Source organism: Atractosteus spatula, chromosome 11, assembly GCF_055471065.1.
Source record: "Atractosteus spatula isolate fAtrSpa1 chromosome 11, fAtrSpa1.hap1, whole genome shotgun sequence".
Taxonomy (NCBI): domain Eukaryota; kingdom Metazoa; phylum Chordata; class Actinopteri; order Semionotiformes; family Lepisosteidae; genus Atractosteus; species Atractosteus spatula.
In genome coordinates, this window is record NC_142716.1 from 37,295,611 (window position 1) to 37,315,464 (window position 19,854).

Consider the following 19,854-nt stretch of genomic DNA (forward strand, 5'->3'; position numbering starts at 1 on the left):
GTTGAAGGAATGGGGTACTACATGGGCAAAGTTTCAGGGAAAGGAGTAAGAGCTGGGAGAAAATGGCATTGTTTTTATTATTATACTGCTCTATTTTTTCCAAGAAAGGATTGGATCAAAGTGGAGATATGAATACCACAGTGAAAAGAGAACAGTTTTGTTATTGCCAGATGTTTAAGACTGAGGGTGTTTATGACAATTGATTTAATTATACAGATTACTGGTTCAGATTAATTAGAAGTTGAACCAACAAAGCTGTCAAAACTGGAGAAGACTTTGCATGCTATTTTGAGAACAGCAATTAGTGCCATATCCTATTAAAACAATAATATTTTTCTCCACATCTTAATTAAGGTAACAATACATAGGGAAAAGCAATATTCCAGTTTCTTTTAATGGTCAAAGAAGGCAGCTCCATGTTATTTCATTAAGATAGACTACAAATTACAAATATAACGTATTCTGTGCTTAGAATTTAGTAATGATTGAAGACAGTTCTGTTAAAAGGGTCAGGTGATGTCTGATATACTGTACTGTAGTAGAATACCTTTCTTGTGACCAAAAATATGAAAGCCCTTAATTCAATGGCCAGCTGGTAATTCCAATTGGGTGCTTCCCAAAGGAGTAGTAGAATAGTAGAGCTCACCATATGCCTTGCACTTACTCTACTAAGCTGTCACCCTCTATAAGGTAGTATCATTGCATAGATAGAGAAGGGAGCATTGCAGCTTCCAGTGTTTTCCATAACCTTTCAAATCCCAGTTTCATTAAAAAATGCTGTTCTGCATCTGGAAGCAGAGATTACCAGGTTACACCATCTGTGCAGATTAATGCTTGCTAAAAGAGGGTTCAACAGCAGATGAATAACTAGGTTTTACAGATCAAGAGAAGATGAAAAAGACTTATACATCTTCTGCCTAGAAACTAAAACAGTGGAGTCTGAAACATACACCTTAGGCCTAACAAGTGTCAGTCTCCGGTAGTCAATGAGCCACTGTCCCCAAGAGGCTTGCTCTTGAGGATTTACGGTTGTGTGTTGCATAAAAATATGTTTGCATGATTCTACATTTGTAAAATGTCCAGTTGTGGACAGAGAGGGCTGTGGAAGCAGGAGCTCATAGCAGTTGATGAGAGGTTTTGAAGGACTGAGTCAAGGCATTCTAATGTCCTGTTGTTTTATCATTTTCACATTCTATTGCCTGAGAATGAGAGCAAACACCCTACGAGCTATCACCTCCACTCAACTTCTTTGGTGTGTTTGTAATTGTGGCAGATCTGTGCAGAATTTAAAGTAATATTAGAGTTCTATTTATCTAGTCCTTGTCTTCCAAATCACACAGACTTCTGCGGATTACATGCTGAAACTTAGCTGATTTTCAGATGGGATTGTGCATTAGTGAGCTCATTTTTAATGCAGATCATATGGATGCTATGAGAGGAATTAGATAGGGACAATTGTCATGGAGACATGCAGGAAAAATGTATATTTTGTATCCTATAAACCTCAATTGTGATTTATGTTCTTTATCACTTTTTAAAGGGGTTATCTTTCTATCTTTAAGTGTTTTTTTGTGTACAATGATTGTTTTTTTTACTCAACTGCGTGCCAGATGTACAGTATGAAAAACATGAATTAGTCCTATCCATTACTGAAGGATCATCATCGTCATCATCTTCAAAGCCAGCTGAAACAGGGTTTTGTATAGTTTCTCAAAATGATGTTTTCCTATTATATGTTGTGGCATTTCTGTTTCATTTCATTTTACATGCTTTCATGATGCTTACAGCATGGGAATGAAATCTTTCTACAATTTGAGACAGAATTCATTTCCATTTGGTCTAAGTCAGTTTAGAAATAAAAAATTGGCACATTTATTGCCCCTTCCATTTGGATAGAGAATCTCAGATGAAGATTAAAGTTTTTAAAGATATTTTCGTACAGTAAGAGTCATTTAATGGGAAAAATTAAAATAAAAACAATTAATACAATACAATAAAAACCTGAATTAGTAAGTCATCTGTTGGCTTTCTTAGCACGGTTGAATCATGTATTTCTATAGAAATCATCTTCGAATCTCTTTGATACCTGTCTCTGTGAGATTCGCACATTGAAAAGATATTCAAGCCTAATAATACTGTATATTATTACTTGCTGCAGGTTGTGGTGGCTATGTGGTTGATTGAGCAGTATGAATAGTAGGAAGGTTGCTTTCCTTCCATCTACTCAGTCTGTTAGTTGCTCACCTTGAGCTGCCAATATCCCAATATCCCAATTCTGATAGAATTTTGCACTAGTTCTGTCTCACATTTCAAGATAGCATAATAGCATGTTTGTGTGTCTATCACTGTAACTACTGTATGTACAATATTGTTACAAATGGAAGGTTACAAAATGGAGAAAATCAGGATCTGAGTAGATCATTTAATAAGTAAAATATATAATCATAACCTCCAACTGGTATTTCTGCCAAGAACATGCTTGAGTGGTTGGTATGATTAGAGTGACATGAATTCTTTGTTTTCTGGCACAGGTTTTGTAAAAAATGTAATAATGCAGGCACACATGGTTAAACAAATATTTATTAAAATGACCAAATACACACCAAAAACCACACAACATAAACATACAAGTTACTACAGTATATTTACAGGTTTACAGACAATGGATGATTTGGACAAGGACCTCTTTCTTTATGTTCTGCACTCTGGTCTTCTCTTCTCTCTTGTTCTGTTCTGGTCTTGATCTGACCTTATATGGTGTCTTTTTTGGACTGGTAATTGACAGTTAATCATTTACCCAGAACTTAATTAACTAGTGTAACCAAAGGTTGACTTTACGATTGATTTGATCTCTGAATCTGGATCCCCCTACATCTCTGCAAAATTCAACCTTTGCTTTGAAGCTGAAAATGAAAACACTAGCTAGGCATTACCCATTGTTTCTAGATTATTTGAGACAATTCTATACTTACCAAGAGATGTAACAATATGTTCTAGAAACTGATATATCACAGTAATCTGATACTTATTAGATTAAAAGAAAATCCTCTTGGTGTTTCTGAGTTCACTTTTGCTTCTGATACTACACTTCTTAACACACCCCTAGAACCAACCATCTAGACAAATTGATCTGCAGCACCTGGGTTCATTAAGCGATTAAGAACTAATTCAGTACTAAACTAATTGGAAGGTTCGAAGTCCTTTTGGGAATCTAGGTGCTAAGGTTCACCTCCCTGGATCTAAACAAGCTCCTCATGTTTACTTTGATGGAAATATACAAAATCTACACAAATTGTGTAAGTCTAGAATTGCTATAATATAGTAGCGGGCTATTTACATTATGTTATTATTAATATTTTCCTTCTGTTCACCTTCAATGAAGCACATGAAGACTAGCAATCTTACTGACTGTTGAAGTAGTTGCATAATACACACAACTTCTCAGCATCAGCTCATCTGTTCAATGATTCAAACACCAATCTACAGTCAGGAAGAGATCACATGTAATTTACTCTAGCTTTTCAATAAGTCATGTCTGTAAGCTATACTCACCTTTTTACACATGTTCTTACAGTTTATAAGTTTATCATAATCTAAGAAGTATACTGAACATTAAAAGCTTATCACTTATTTACAGTATGTGTGCTTGTTCAACAGATCTGGGATCTTGAAGTCATTTTGATTGATCTTTCATGACTGACTATGATATACTATCATGATTTTGACTGATGTAGTAAATGACCTCTTTTTTCAGAGGTGTTAAATGTTAAGTGTAGTGAAAATCAATAAAGAAAAATGCAGAAAAGCACCAATGCTCCCTGCTTGTCAAGAGAGCAATGCCCTCATAGCATTAGTACATGTCGAGGCTTGATGAAGTCACCTCAGATTGGACTGTCCAGCAGTGGATTAAGACCCACTTCAACAATAAATGAAGGTTTTGTGTAGATAAGTTCTGAATGTGATGATCTAAGAAGGAGTGTGTAAGTGCTACGAAACTCCTCTTGTAGTATTTGATGGCAACTAACATTGCTACATTGATCGGGCCCTGGGATCTCACTTGTCACACTTTCTGGGGGCTCATGTCACACTTTCCTGTCACACGTGATGTGGCCAGATTCTTATTCGACAGTGTACATCCTTCTTCTGTTCGCTTAATGACAGCTTTGTGGTGATGTACTGTAAGAAAGTGACAGTTAAATGCACTATGTGCCAGACATGAGCCATATTGAGCATGTGTGTGAGGAGCACATGCTTGTCCAGGCTGAACAAGAGGAATGCCACAGACTAAAATATTAGTGCATCTGCTACAAACAAATTGGCAATTACCCGATAGGTTTGTGAATTTGTTTCACTTATAAGACAGATTTCTTTTGATGCCAATGCAAGAGAGGCAGTGTAATTTCAATTATTCAAGAGACTTACTGTAACTCAGTTAATGCAACCATTTCAAAATGGATCACAAACTATAGCTACTAGCAACCCATTTGTGTAGATGGGCTGAATGGCTTCCTCTTGTTTGCAGCCTTTCTTGAATTCTCATGTCCTTGTTACTGAATTACTGAATGTCAAAATCAGGGTTATCATAATATACAGTGCCTTGCAAAAGTATTTAGATTTTAATGTAATGTATGTAATGTAATATATTTGAACTGGTTTCACTTGTAAGAATTATGAAAAAAACAATTGAACTTCAGTTACTGCTTGGGAAAAAAAGATTTGGTTGAACAATGAATTTGTAAGAGCGCCAGTATTCTTTTCTCTGTATCTTTAGAAATAGAATACAGTCCAGAGACCACAGTTAAAAAGAGATAAGCAGGAGAAGAAGAGTATCACCTAATTAATTTTAAAATGATTTTTAGCCTGTTCTTTGTGAAAGAATTAAAAATTGTGCTTTCTACAGCTAAAACTCACAAAGAATTAAACTGAGGAGAAAGTGGACTGAGATAGTTAATACTTTCTCAGTTTTCTCCAAACCCAAATAAAAGGGAAAAAAATGTCAGTGCAGAAAGAATAATAAATCTTGCCATGGGCGATATATAAAAATAACATAATTTTGACAGAAAGGTAATGAAATATGCTTTTTTTATTCTAAATCACCATATATTGAATACCATTCATGACTTATTGCGAAGTATATTTTTAAATTATTCTCTGAAAAGCAGATACAAATAATTATTTTTTCCTTATTAAAGTGTCATTTCTCTTTTAGATATTCAAACATGATTTATGTATTTGCTTTAAAAACAAATGATATTCACTGATATGTAGCATTGTTTGGATGATTACTACCAGATATTAAATATATATTGTGGCTATGTGGCATGTTTTTTTTTTTAAAAAAGTTGTTCCTGCTTTCAAAAATTTACAACTTTTATGGTTGCAAGAGAGGCTGATTGATGGCAATCAGTTTCAACAACAAAACAACAGACTTGTTTTATTCTCATTGTGTATTTTAAAATGTTATTGTATAACCAACTCAGTTATTACTGGGATGTCAACAGCTAGAGCAATCTCAAAATCTTGTGTATAGTATAATTGTATTGCTTGATTTTTTCATTTATATTGACCAAATTGACCAGAATTGTGGATGCGGATATGACCAAATGGGACATCACTTCTCCAACAGCTGTACAAAACTGAGTCTATAAAATGAAAAAGGGAAATGTAACCCCTGCATTGTTTTAGATAAAATTCCCATTCAAGTGAATAATAATAATAATAATGCTCCACGGTGCTGTTGTTCCATAATGTTGTGAGTTCAGAACTATGACAAAGCCTTTCAATTTCTTTTTTAGAAATGGAAGACTGTTAATTGTGAATCTGTTCCTTTTCCTTTCTATTTTGTAAATTAAAACTAATGTGGAACAGGGAGGGTTCACGCCATGCTTTTAACTATGTTAAGACCTACAAAAATAGTTGCCCTTAAACAATGTACAAAGATTTTCATTTCAAGAGTTTTCAGCAATTCTGTGAATTAAATGAATGAGTGAATTAAATAGACATTAGCTAAAAGGCAATGCATACAGTATATAGAATATCAAAATTTCTGTTTATGAAACATTTTACATTTTTAAACCTCCCAAGCATGTGTGATATTGGTTTCTTAAGCAATTTTCTATTGAACTTTTAAAGACTTTTATTCTTCAGTTTTTTCAAAGTATATCAGACTGTTCTTTTTTAGCCATGACCTATCTGACTCTAATTGATGACATTTCAAGCATAGTTGTTTTATGGATCAGGATTTTAAGCTGGTCTTTATAGATAATAGAATTCGATGCTAATTATGATTAATTATGATGTTAATTACTTGTGTGACATTTTAGAAGCATTCTGTGTGTAGGGAATGTGGAATTCCTACTAATAATGATTGTCCTATTAAAGTAATGGAAAATTGTTTGAAGGAATTTAAATGTTTCGTATAATTCTGTTATAAACCTAACACTGGTTTATACAAAGCTTTGCTCATATAGCTTCCTAGTCAGATCAACAATATTTTTTCTTTTCTGAGATTTGCATACAGTATTTGGTCTTTAGAAATAAGCCAGTGCATTAACATGCCTGAAATTGTTTAGACCTCTAAATGGCCAGGGGAAAGCCAATCACTTGGCGAGAAGGGGAGATACAGTTCACAATCAGCTAATCACAAATAATCAGAGCTTGTAAAGAAAAAAAAATGCATCAGCACTTGCAAAGAACAACTGAAGGAATGGATGCATATGGATGAGTCTGAATTTAGAAGCTTTAAGTTTTGCAAAAAAAAATGTAGATGAAGAAAATCAAGCATAGGGAACAGCCTGAGAACATCACAGTGGCACAGTGTTTAGCATCGCTTCCTCAGAGTACTGGGATTTTGGGCTAAAATCTTGGGGTCCTAAAGTATATGCCTGGATTTAGTACATTCTCACCATGATCGTGTGAATTGGCTCTGGTGTAAGTGTGTGTGTTTGTGTCTGTGTGTTTCTTGTGATGAACTGGTGTCCAGTCCAGGGTGTATCCTGCCTTGTGTCTTTTGCTTGCCAGGATAGGTTTTGTCTCCCCCGCGACCCTGAATTGAATGAAGCAGTTAGAAACTTGAATAGTTTATGATGTCTACCACTCTGCAGACAGCAAAATCCAGAGGGGAGTGAGAGAACACAGGGGAAAAAAAGGACTAGGATCGGGGCTGGAAGAACAGGGGGGCATGTCCAAGGTGCGCCCATGCTCGGCGCAAATGTTTGCGCTTGCTTAAGTTGTAGTCCACTTTGGTTGGATTTGCCAGGGAAGCACCTAGCAGTTTTATCTCACCTGTGCTACAGGAGGAGGCTGCGAGTGTTTGCAGAAATGGTAGTCTCCTTTATTTTTTTTTATCTTCAGTATTATAAAAATAAGGCACTATTAAAGCAAAACACTCGTAATAGGTTTTCCTTGCAAAAGTCCTTCTCTGCTAAAGGAAAGTCAGTTGGGAATGATACAGCACAACAACAAAATCAAAATGTTTTACACTTACTATAAAAATTAAGAGGCCATCATTATTTGATAATGAGCACAGAAGAACTGTGAATCCCTCATAAAATAAAAAAGGAGGAATTTACTTTGGTAATTTACTTGTACATTGTTTGGAATCCTAAAAGAGAATGAAGAAACAAAATGAATGCAGGCCGTAAAAAAATAGTGAATGCTTTTCTCCAACATAGAAGGAACTTCTGGAGCCCTGAAAGACATCAGGAAAAAGCTTATAAAGCCTCGCTTTGTTTCAATAAACACAGAGTAGCCTCTGCAACTGTTTTCCTAATCCTTGATTGATTGTGAGTGTGTATGAGTGCCCTCAGGTGATGGCATAAGCAAAATAACCAGCATCCAAACCTAAAGAGAAACAAAGCGCGCTCATTTGGTAGGCATTAAATAGTAAGTTTTTGACCCTTATTGCAGTCTGTGAAGGAAAGCCCCATACTTTGTATTTTATTTGTTCTGGAATTCAGCTTGTTTGTTCGTTTTATTTTTAATAGTTTGCAGCTCAGATTGAGTGCATTTATCTTTGAATGATTTTATCGCCAGGACTGGGGCATGGGGTAGGGTTGTGGGGGAGTCAGAGCCAGGCAAGCAACAGAGGTGCAAGGCAGGACACACCCTGGACGGGATCCCTGTCCAAAGTGGTGCACACAAACACACAGACTTACACATACTCTCACACCAGGGCCACTTTTCCCAGAAGTCAATAAACCTACCAGTATGTCTTTGGACTGAGAGGAAACCAGATCACCCAGAGGAAAACGTGAACATATGGAGAACATACTGTACATACTTCCATGCATACTGTATACTGTAGCACACCAATATTTGAACCCAGTTTGCTAGAGCTGCGAGACAGCAATGCTAACCACTGCGCCATCATGCCAACCTCATTGTACATTATACAGTATAAAACAGTATTACTGGAATGTACCAATTAATAGCAGTATTATTGAAAACTACTAACCTATTCACCAAATTATTAGTCAGTGCTCTTAGGGCAAACAGTTGGTGCCGAGCTAAAACTTGGCTTTGACACTGACACATTGGGCTAGATTAGGCTTTTAAATTTCAATAAATATTATTACTCACAATATTACATAATCTCACTTTGAAAAACAAAACATTTTAGTGTTCTTTTATTTAATGTTTATTAAATTAACATACGCTGTTAGCACTTAGAGGCCACTGGTTAAAAAGAAAGCCTCTGTACAATATCAAGTCTTTATAATGAAACAATGGGCAATCAACACTTAAGACATTAACACTTTGGCAGAAAAGTGTTGATACCACCAGTGACTTTATCCATTAAGCATTTAACCTCAGGGTACAACAGAGTAACATTGTCACACTGTACTTGAAATGTAACTTTCCTGTGTAACTTTTATCCATTAGGGAGCTACTCAGTTTTTCAGGAGAGTCCACAGGTACTCGGCTCTTTAAGCAAAGTGTTTGTCTCTAATTGGCTTATATATTATGTTTGTGTCACTAAGCTTCATCCTCATTATAAATCAATTTTTTTATAAAATCAATATCATGCACCTTGACAAAAATAAAAAATGTGCTTAAATATTATGAAAGCAGACACTTCTACACACTAAAGAATTGGTTGTGGGTTTTGAGAAGACCTGAATTTTACTGCCTTTCTGATAATGATCCAGGTGATGCCAAGAGACACATTCCCTTAAGTAGTTTTGTGAATAATGCAGTGATTATTGTAAATACCTAGCATATTCTATCACACCATTTGTGTGAATAACAAATACATTAAATGAAAAGCAATTTATCTTTTTGAAATCCATTGAGAACTAACTGCTACCCGTTTTTGTTCTCAATGTAATACTCCAGCAAGACCTTTTGGATATTTTAATTGATTAGTTTGTGGAAATAATGGGCTGCTGTAAATGCAGCTTTGTGTTCTACTTCATGATAAATTAAATCTTAACAGGAACAGGGGCATACTGTGTCTACCTGCTTGTGAACAACACTGAACCTTGTTTATAGTCAGAATAAACAAGAAGATGTAAGAACTATTTTAATGAAGAATGTGGTTGAAGGCAAAGTATGTGTCTTTCCCAATTTGAATCACACTCAGAATGCAAGGAGAGGTAGTACAGTATATTCAATATCCAGTACATAAGGTCATCTTTCAAGCTGAATTGAACAGGAATTGGAGGATCCATTGACTTCAACTGTAGTAGCCACCCATATCATGCACTAAAATGGAAAATAAAAATGTGAAAAATTGATCTTAAACCCTCAAAGTATTTAGTAGGTTTTTTCATGCTGTAACTTCTCAATATAGATTGTTTCAGTTCATCCTTAATAAAACTCACTGGCACTCTGTTCTGGAAATAGAACATGCCAGGTTTTCTGACAGACCTAAGAATCATAATTTCGGTTCAGTATTTTCAATTGAAATAATATGTTAAGAACAAACACTCAACCTTTAATTTTTCAAAATAGACAGGCCCTTTATGAATTAATAAATCATAAATTTAGGTTATGATTTTTTTACTTGGAGCTAGAGAAAAATGTACCAAAATTACAAAGTTTTGAAAAAAATTCATATCCCTGTATAATCAAGATATTCTGACAAATTAGCAAAGTCTGTGGGAAAATGGAATGATTCCTTTGCTTTTTCATTCCCTTTTAAAAATATTTTTTGCATCGAAATAGAAAAATAAAAAAAAATTATGCTAACAGATTTACATAATAGTATCCATCCATCCATTTTCTTAGCACTTTTTCCAGTTCAGGGTCATGGGGGACCTGGAGCCTATCAAAGCAAATAGTGGTCTCAAGGCAAGGTACTGTAGTACACCTTGGACTGGATGCCAGTCAATCACAGGGCAGACACAAAGACAGAAACATAGTCACAGACATACACTCAGTAGTCATAGACATACAATCACACCCAGGGACAATTTTCCCAGAAGCCAGTTAACCTAACAGTACAGTATGGTTTTGCACTGTGGTAGGAAGCCAAGTCACCCAGAGGAAACCCACGTGAACACAGGTGGAACATACTAACTCCAATAAAAAAAATGATACAACTATAGAACAAGAAAATAGAACTATGGAACAAACTATATAAACATAGATTCCCCCAGCTCTGGAATTGAACCCAGTGCAACAAGAGAGCAATGCTGCACTAATCTGTCACCACATCACATTATATTTACTAGAAATTAATGTTAACTTATATCTGCCTTTGCATAATACCATTTCATTTTTAGTCTAGATACTGAATATTATTTGCAAAGCATATTCAAGAGGTGATAGTTTCACAAATGAGATATAGAAAGTTGAGGTATCTTGTAGATTGTTAGAGGTAAAAACATTATTCTGAATGTTTGTATTTTACTTTATTTGCATTTTTCTCTTTCTGTGATCCTGGATCCAAAATCTTTTAATACCTTACTGTATGAAGTGAAGGAGTTGAAAGATACAGATGACTTACAGTTTAATCATTTTATCAACAACCAAATGTGCTATGTCAGCTACACTGCCAAATACACTAGAACAGGAATATTTGTTTTAGATCATGTTAAATATTGTAATGTTATTATACTCACCAGTTTGGTCATTTAAACCATTCAAATAATGTATAATTATATATTAGAATATTGTATTTTTGTAGATCTTCATTGTAGACTAAATAACAGTATTCTAAAAATGTAACTTGGGAAATCCTGAGCCTCTCAGTTCACCTCTTTGTATTATTTAAAAATGAATTCCTACAACTGATTAAAAAATTATCTGCATTCTGCTATAATAGGGCTGGCTGTGTTTTCAGTTAAGAAATTTGTTTTACAGCAGATTAGTGTGTGAAAAGGCTGTGCTATGCCCTAGGGTTTGTATTCAGGGGTGTCAAGTTTTCCAGCTGAGTATCTGATTATTTTACTTAATTATATCTTCTCTGATCAAAGCAGTTTTCTTCAGCACCACAAGGACGGTACTAAGATGGAGGGAATTGTTAAACAGAATGTACAGGACAGAGAATGAAACAGATTCAAACAAAAAGATGTAAACTGTGTTAAAATCAAAACTGATTTTCTGAGTTTAAAAATCTTAAACTGTAAGATAAGATAAGATCACTTTATTGGCCATATGCAATTTTCTTGTTTTAGGAATTTGCCTTTTCGCATACCCCAACTTGTTCTCCATGAGACACAGAGACAGGGAGAGAAGCTTGGGGTCAGAGCGCAGGGTCAGCCCTGTACCCCTGGAGCAGCTGGGGGGCCTTGCTCAGGGGCCCAATAGAGTAGGGTTCCTCTGCCGGCTGTGGGATTCGAACCTTCCAGCCACAGGAGCAGAACCATCTGAATCATACAATAATTAAAGTGTTTCATTTTTTCAAAGCTTCAATTCATGAAATAATTTTGCCCTTATACATACACGGTATGGTTATATAAATTCTCATACCTTATTACTAATTTTTCAAATTAATATACAGATGGTAATGTCTTGAAAATTAGTTGAAATTGCAGTGGAGTTTTACTCATTTTTCAGACCAATGACATTTTACTGGTGATTTTTTTACCCATTTACTGCAGCTGAAGTGCATTAGACAGGCTCTCAAAGTTATTTTTATGCACCTTTCCCATTTTCTTTGAATATATCTTAGAGGAAAGATGAATATCTTGGCAGTTTGTGGAACCAAAAGTACCCTAAGAATAGTTTTCCTTTTCTAACCAATACAATTAAAAAAAGTTGAATCTCATGACATGTCTGTCCTTCTTTTCGATTCTGAATATATAAAGAATGTAGAAGAATATAGAAGAATTTCTTTATGTGTTGTAGAAAGGAAGCTATTGCCAAGAGGCTGGTAAGATCTTAAGACAGCATATTTTGAAACTGCTGACGTGGGATGGCTTTGCCTTTTGTGGCACAAATATTAATTTATCATGAAATTAGGAACAGCTCGCAGTGAATACAGTATGTACAGTAGCAGACTAAAATCCCACATTCTTTCAGAAAACAAGTACTGTATCTCTGACTTGTTTCAGATCTGCATTTTCTCTTCAGTTTTTGTAATGTTTGTATTTTTGCTCTTGAAACAGTAAAAACAATATATAAAATGTCCCTCTAGGATAAACAAATATATATAAACAGTATATTTGCCACATCAGCGATTTTATTCATTGCTCCTGGGCAATTTTTTGTGTCTTTAAACACTTAATAGACCCAACTTTTGCTACCTCTCCCCCCTGTTTTCCTGCTTGAATTGGAAACAGCAATTTACTGTTGCAGCCCACCACTGCTACCCACACGTAAGGGAAGAGTATTGAAGATTGATGAGCTTTCACCTGGCTCACCATCTGCATGGATATCTTTTCATCTGAAAAACTAAATCAGCAGATACATCGTTGACTTACTGAAGCCAAGAGGGGATATGTTAACTCTGGAATTTATTGGATCATCTTGAAGGGTTCTCTAAAGATAAGTTTGCTTTGGTAATGTGGTGTGGTCATTCTTTTGCTGTAAGAGGTTTTTCCCTTCTTACAGAAAGTGCGGTTTGTGTTGGGTAGAGATTGCCCCGATGAGAACTGGGCAGAGCACTGGAGCAGAGTATTTCAGTTTGCCGGTTTTCAGTTTTTAGCCCGTGACGCTATTTCTTTATTTGTTAACATACTCCAAAAAAGAAAGTGCAAAGTATATGGGTGCTTTGGGTCCCATGATGCTTTCAAGTACAGTAAGTGAACTAATGACTGTATTCAGATGTGTGGGTCTTCTGATGCCCAATTATGTTAGCAGCTGTTGCTACCTACGTGTTCCCTCTAAACTGAAAATCCTGTTGTTGCATGCTGGCTGTGGGTCGATCACAGGTAATTCTTGCCAGTTGGCAGCACCGTTGGAGTCTAGTGATGATAGACAGAAGGACCTTGAAAGCTGTAATGACTTCACATTGTGCTATCCCTGTTAGCACCATTCCCAGAGTCCATTTCCTGTCCTTTCACTGAAGCTGTAGGACCTTTGTGTTGTGATTAAAGCAAACACCACCTTTGCACATGCACACAGACTTGGATGATTGTTTTACTCTGTTACACATTGACTCACTTGTTGCATTTTGTTATTTTTTTCAAAGTGTAGTGGTATTTATTAGCAAATGCTTTCTGTGTAAATCACATCAACCAAAGTGATCTACAGGATGACATGCATGCCTAGGCCATGACATTACCTCCACCATGCTTTACCTATGAGGTGATGTGCGTTGCAGAATCTGCAGTTCCTTTCTTTCTCCACAATTTAAACCTTTCCAATTCTTTAGTTAAGGTTGATCTTTCTAAAGGTCTTCTCAGTTCAAAGAATATTGTTCCAAAAACCCCCTTGCACATCATCTTTCTTCCACACAAATTCTGAAGCCTGGTGGAGGTAATGTCTTGTCATGTCATGTGTAGTCATCTCTGGAACTGTCTCACTCATCTTTTTTGATGATGCAATGAATGATGGCAGCAACAGAAATATTTCTGACTTTTACAGAAACATTTGGTTTGTAGAAATAAATGCTTCTAGGCCTACTGGGCAGTGTTTCACCAAGTGCCATAACAATGACTCAAATCATATGGCAAGCACCAAGTGGGAAATATTAGACTGATCAAGTCAATCTTCAGATGTAAATTCAGTTGAGCATGCATTTTACATGCTGCGGGCGAAAAACAGGAGTTGGAACACCCACAGAATACTCAAGAAATTAAAGTGATGGCATTAAAGTATCTCAAATAATTCCACAAAGTGTTTGGCAAGCTCAGTGGGTCACAGGCTCACACAGTTGTTGCCACAATGGGTTATGCAAACAAATATTTTTACATTATGAAATACACAATACTTAAAGTTAATATGTCCTGATATTTATGGCCACTTCAAATTACTGCAAAGTATATATTTTTTATTTTAATAATTTAATATATTTTATTTTAATAAGATTGAATGCATGAAATTAACTAAGTATGTACAGTACAGTACAGTTGCATTTATGGTACTACAGGCTTTATTATTAAGGGCTTTCTGTAGTATTAATATCAGACTGATTGGAGCTCCTATACAACATTAATAAAACTCTCACAGAGAAACAAGAAAGCAGGGAAAGAAGGAAGACTTTTCTTCCTAATATTATAACAGAAGAATCTGGTGAGTGGGTTCCTCCTTGTCTAGAAGGCCAGACTAAGGATATATACATACATATATGTATACACCAGGCAAAGGAACTCCCTCTTGTATTCTAAAGCACTGTTTGCTATAGGCAGAATGGTTTCCTTTTAACAAGTATCTTTTCAGTAAGTGATTTTATACTGAGCAGCATCTTTTATTGAAGTATTTGCATCTTACAGTACATGCAGGATTGATACTTGTGTGCTGGTTCTTTAAAATGCTAGGCCCAAACACTCACAGTAATATTAGTAATACTACTATAATAATATTAATTATATATTAGTAAATATAATCATCATAATATTAGTAAATGTTGTGTTTGGTATATTAATGTTCATAATTTTAAATAAATATGTTTTCACTTTTAAAGTTTGTACCTTTGTCATTACTCCACAACCTCACTTTGCCTGAAAAAAACAACAACATATAATTACATTCTTACCAGTGCCTAAAGGTGTAAAATTACTATCTTTTCTGATTTGCTTGGGGTTATAATCTAGTGTCAAGACCTGATTTTCCTCTATAAACTTTTAGTGTCTTTCAGTTCAGTGGTTTATGCCTTGCCTAGGGCTCCCTGACCCAGTTTGTAACAACTAGTGTGAGACTGATATCCTTCAACCGCTCATGGTTTCGATCTCATCATCACAAATGCAAATTGCTTGACTGTGAAACAAAACGAACAGTTCTGACATTGCTGTCCCATCACCTTTAGTAAGCACTGTAACTCACTTCATCATTAAGAGAAACATCTCTTTCCTCTACAACAGTTAAGCACTTTCACAAAACATACGGTGCTCATACCTTTCAGAAAAGGGGACATCAGAGAAGTGTAAAACGTGGGAGCATCACCATTTGCATTGCTACCTATGACATGCATTTTCCAAATGACTTGATGGATGCACAGTGGAGTGTACTGCTAAAGGTTAGGTGTCAATTTCAGGCACAGACTAGGAAAGAATAAGCCCCTGCACTCATCTGCAAAAAGCATCATCCACACTGCAAGCTTCTTCGCTATGTGCAATGTCAAAAGTGCTGTTAAGTGTTTTATAGTACACTTGGACTTCACAAGGTGCCATCTGCATAAGAAGAAAAGGGCATTTCAGAGGACTTCCAGTTCCTTATCCTGCCTCCTGACATCAGAGATCAATGTGTGATCTGATTAAGTTGTGCGCTATAGATTTCTGCAGTCACCCTCATCAAAGAACCCATTTCTCTTTCTCTAATGATGCTGAACCTAAAGTTCTTCTCTCTAGTACTTTAATTTTCACTTGGCCATTACAAGCAGACAGTGACTTAATGAACTGCAAATAGGAGAGGAAAGTAACATAAATCATCTCTTGCATGTTTCCTGCGGTATTAGTGCAGCTGCTTCTTTTATCATTATGATGCCTCCAGTGATTTCTTTATGTGAAGTCATAGAATGAAATTACAGTGTTGCTACCACCAGACAATAATCCTGAAGAAAAAAGTAATTAAGAAGTTTCACTTACATATAAACAGTATTTATTAATTATATTTAATTTTAATAAATATTTTGAAAATATGCAACTCAAGATTTATGTGATTGTTATTGATCACTGTATACAGTAGGTGCAGTTCTTACCACCTTACAGGACACTCCATTCATTAGTTGGATACTTATCACATTTTAATGTCATTAAATCCTTGTATTTGGTCTAAACCATTTTGAATATCCTTTCCAGGTTCTATGGGTGTAATATAATTTTCTTCATTTGTTATAATCGGTAAATTTGACTAGTTAATTAACTACACTAGTATCAGGATCATTGATATAAACTAGAACAGTGTTCCTAATACACATTGCCATGCCATTCCATTTGAACACTTAACCCTTTTCTATTTGCCTATTCCATTAACTAATTCTTAAACAATTTTTTCTATTATATAAATGTTATCAAAAGTATTCTAAAATCTAAATATACCATGTCAGATGCTCTGTTTCTATCCATCACTAATGTTGCTTGTTCAAAGAGACCTAATAAGTAAGTTAAGTGAGACTTTTCTTCTTTTAACTCCATGTCAGCTACAGAATCTATTAGAATCCTATTGCCATACAGGTGATTCTGTAGTTCTAGAAATAGTTTCTATAACCTTGCTTGTAGTAGTGGAAGCAACACGTGTTGGCCTATAATTGCTTGAATTGGTTTTCTCACCCATTTTGTGGATGGGCGCTACATTATCCATTTTGCTATATAGTATGTAGAATATTAAACTTGTTTTAAGAGATTACTGGAACAGTATTGCTATTGTTCTATTAATAACATTTGTTTCCTTAAGGACAATTGGGATGTTTTTGTTTTAATTTTTAGTTTGACGTGTTTTTAGTACTTGTTACACATACACCTCTTTTATGCTCATATGATTCAATTTAGGACTTTCTGTTTGTTAATCCTGAGACAGTTGTCCTTTCATTACATGGTGAACACCTGAGTGAAATATTCATTCAATTACATCAGAGTTTTTCATTTTAAAGTTTCCCATTTTTATATTAGACATTTTGCTACATCATAATAACTTAGGAAAGGTTACAAACATGAGAAGCCCATTTGGCTCATGTATCCGATTTGGTAGTTAGATCCATGGATTTCATCCAGACATTACTTAAAAAAAGCAGGGTTTCAATAACACAGCTGGGTAGCTTGTTCCATATACCCACAACCCTTTGAGTAAAGACGTAATCCCTGCTCTCAGGGTTAATTGCACTAACAGTATTCATAGTTTTTTAAGTGTAACCTCTGGTTTGTACTTCACTGGTGACACTGGTTTACACTTACTGTATCTATGCTTTCGAAGATACTAAAAACTTGAATCAGGTCTCCTCATTTTGTGTTCAAGACTAAAAAGGTTCAGCTGTTTTAGTTTATAACATTCCTTTAAATCCAGGAATATATTTGGTTGGTCTTCTCTGGATTGATTCCAGAGCTTCAATATCTTTCCCTGTAGCATGGTGATGAAAGTTGTACACAGTATTCTAGTCTTACTACCACATTGTAGAACTGTAACATAACATCCCTTGATAAATCTGTAAATATAAGTCTAAATCTTAAAATTGTTTGCTTTTTAATGCTTCACCATACTAGCTAGAAAATATAAATGATGCACCAACATAAACACCTAATCTTTTTCATAAGTAGTCTCTTCAAACTCAGCATTTTCTGTTTCATATTTATAGTTTTCTTTTCTGACCTCCATATATTACTCTGCACTTTTCTTCATTAAATATCATTTACACTTGACAAGTGCATTTTATGTCAAGTGTAAAATTCCCTGTATTGTATTTGATCTAAATCTTTCTTTGATTTTCATTTGTTGATTCTACAGTGTTTGCTAATGCTCCCATTTTGGTATGATCTGTATTCTCTCTATACCAGAATCTACTGTAGACCATTGATATAAATTAGAAAGAGTGGTCACTTGCGTGGTCCTAACACAGCTCTCTGTGGCACATCGCCCATATCTGAGCATTCACCCCTAATATATACTCAATTTTCTATTAACTGATTCTTGATCCCAAAACACACATTCCCTTGAATGTCTACTGCCTGTAATTTCAGAATTACAGTACGTATTTTATTAGGAACTTAATCAAAAGTCTTTTACATATCTTAATATCCTGTATGCTTTGTGTATGTAAATTACTATTGTTGCGTGTTCTTTAACTCTAATAAGTTAGTTAAGCAAGACCTGTCTTTTCTGAATCCATGTTGATTATTCCTCAGGATCTTATTTCCATTTAGATTATCTTCTATTTAGGTACTAATTATTGTGTCCATAACCTTATGTATAATAGACATTAGACTCATTTGCTGTTCCTTTTCTGGTGTAATACTGAATATTGTTTATTTGATCCTAAATTTCAGTATTTTTTTTTATTTCCCTCTTGGTCTTTCTAATATCATTTTGACCTCTGCTTTAAATCCATTCTGCTCTTTTTGCTTAAGTGGATCCTTTTATTCTTTATATTCTTTAAAATGTTCTTTCCTCGATATATTTTTAATTGATTTATTTAACCATTTGGGCCACTGTTTTCCTTGACTTTACCTTACTTTTGAAATGAATCTGTTTTTCTTTTAAAGTAGAATGTTCATTTTCTATTGTTCCACCGTCTCACACCTGCGGACCGCGGCAATATTGGAAACATATTTTTTTTATTTTCACATCACAGAAGTGAACATATATCTGAATTCTTTGATAAACTGTCATTATCCGCGTGTTTGTATTTACAGGGGTCTTATGCGCAAACATGAAACAATGAGCTCACAGTCGTTTTATCTTTGTGTCTCCGGCCAGTCCTTGGTGTAGAATACACCGTGAGGGCACACCTGCTCTCTGAAGACACAGATATGGGTGCCTATGTTAGATCCTCAGGTGAAGTCGAGTCTTCTGCAGTCTGCAATGTAATGACCCAGACATGTTTGCTTGTCCTGCTCCATGAAGTTGCCCACCCGCCCGTCGAACAGCGCAAAGACGAAACTCACCGCAATCGTTAGTGCCGCGTTTGTGCCGGTTTTTGTCGCTGTAAGAAGCGTTTGTGCTACTTTCGTTTCCGAGATATAGCGCCTTGTTTTTTCGGGTAAGCACGTGACTATCTACAAGGAAGTTAACAGGTACCAGCAAACTCGGTACGTGAACTCCTTATTTTGATGAAAACAATGGGGGCAGTTTATTTCCCGAGTCTGGTCGGATGTGGTGGATATTTCAATATATTTCAATATAGCGCCTTCTTTTCCTGGCAGTGACGTCACTCTGTGACGTACAAAACAGCAGTCACATCCACCAGATCTTTCAGTTGTGATCTTTTGATCAGTTGACCTCAGACTTTGCAGTCTTTACACGAATAAACAGTCTTACGTTTAGGGAGGAGCTAGTTCATTGGGTTAGGTTGTTTTCTTTTAATTTTAAGCATATTCTCGAAAATGTATTGCTTGTGTACTCCTTTCATTGGTAAAGAGACACCAGTTTCCAAATTACCGCTGGTACAACACGAGAGCCCATATTCACATTTTTAGGTATTAGTTTCAAGATCGATATAATTTAACAATAAAAAACAAAACTGAAAGCACGAGCATAATAATATAATGATCATGGACTTTATATTTCTATATTTATTTTTGAAGTACAAAGCAGAAGGTGTTTCTCCTACCTTAAATATACGATTAAAATTGTTTAAATACCATGTATTCATTACAG

General features: G+C 35.4%; 1 protein-coding gene across 1 annotated transcript in view; it reads left to right on the forward strand.

Annotated features, from left to right (window-relative positions):
* The window catches only part of ca10a (carbonic anhydrase 10 (inactive)a), a 244,855-nt gene that overhangs the window by 102,942 nt on the left and 122,059 nt on the right, over positions 1–19,854 (forward strand). The gene's annotated exons all lie outside the window — the stretch shown is intronic.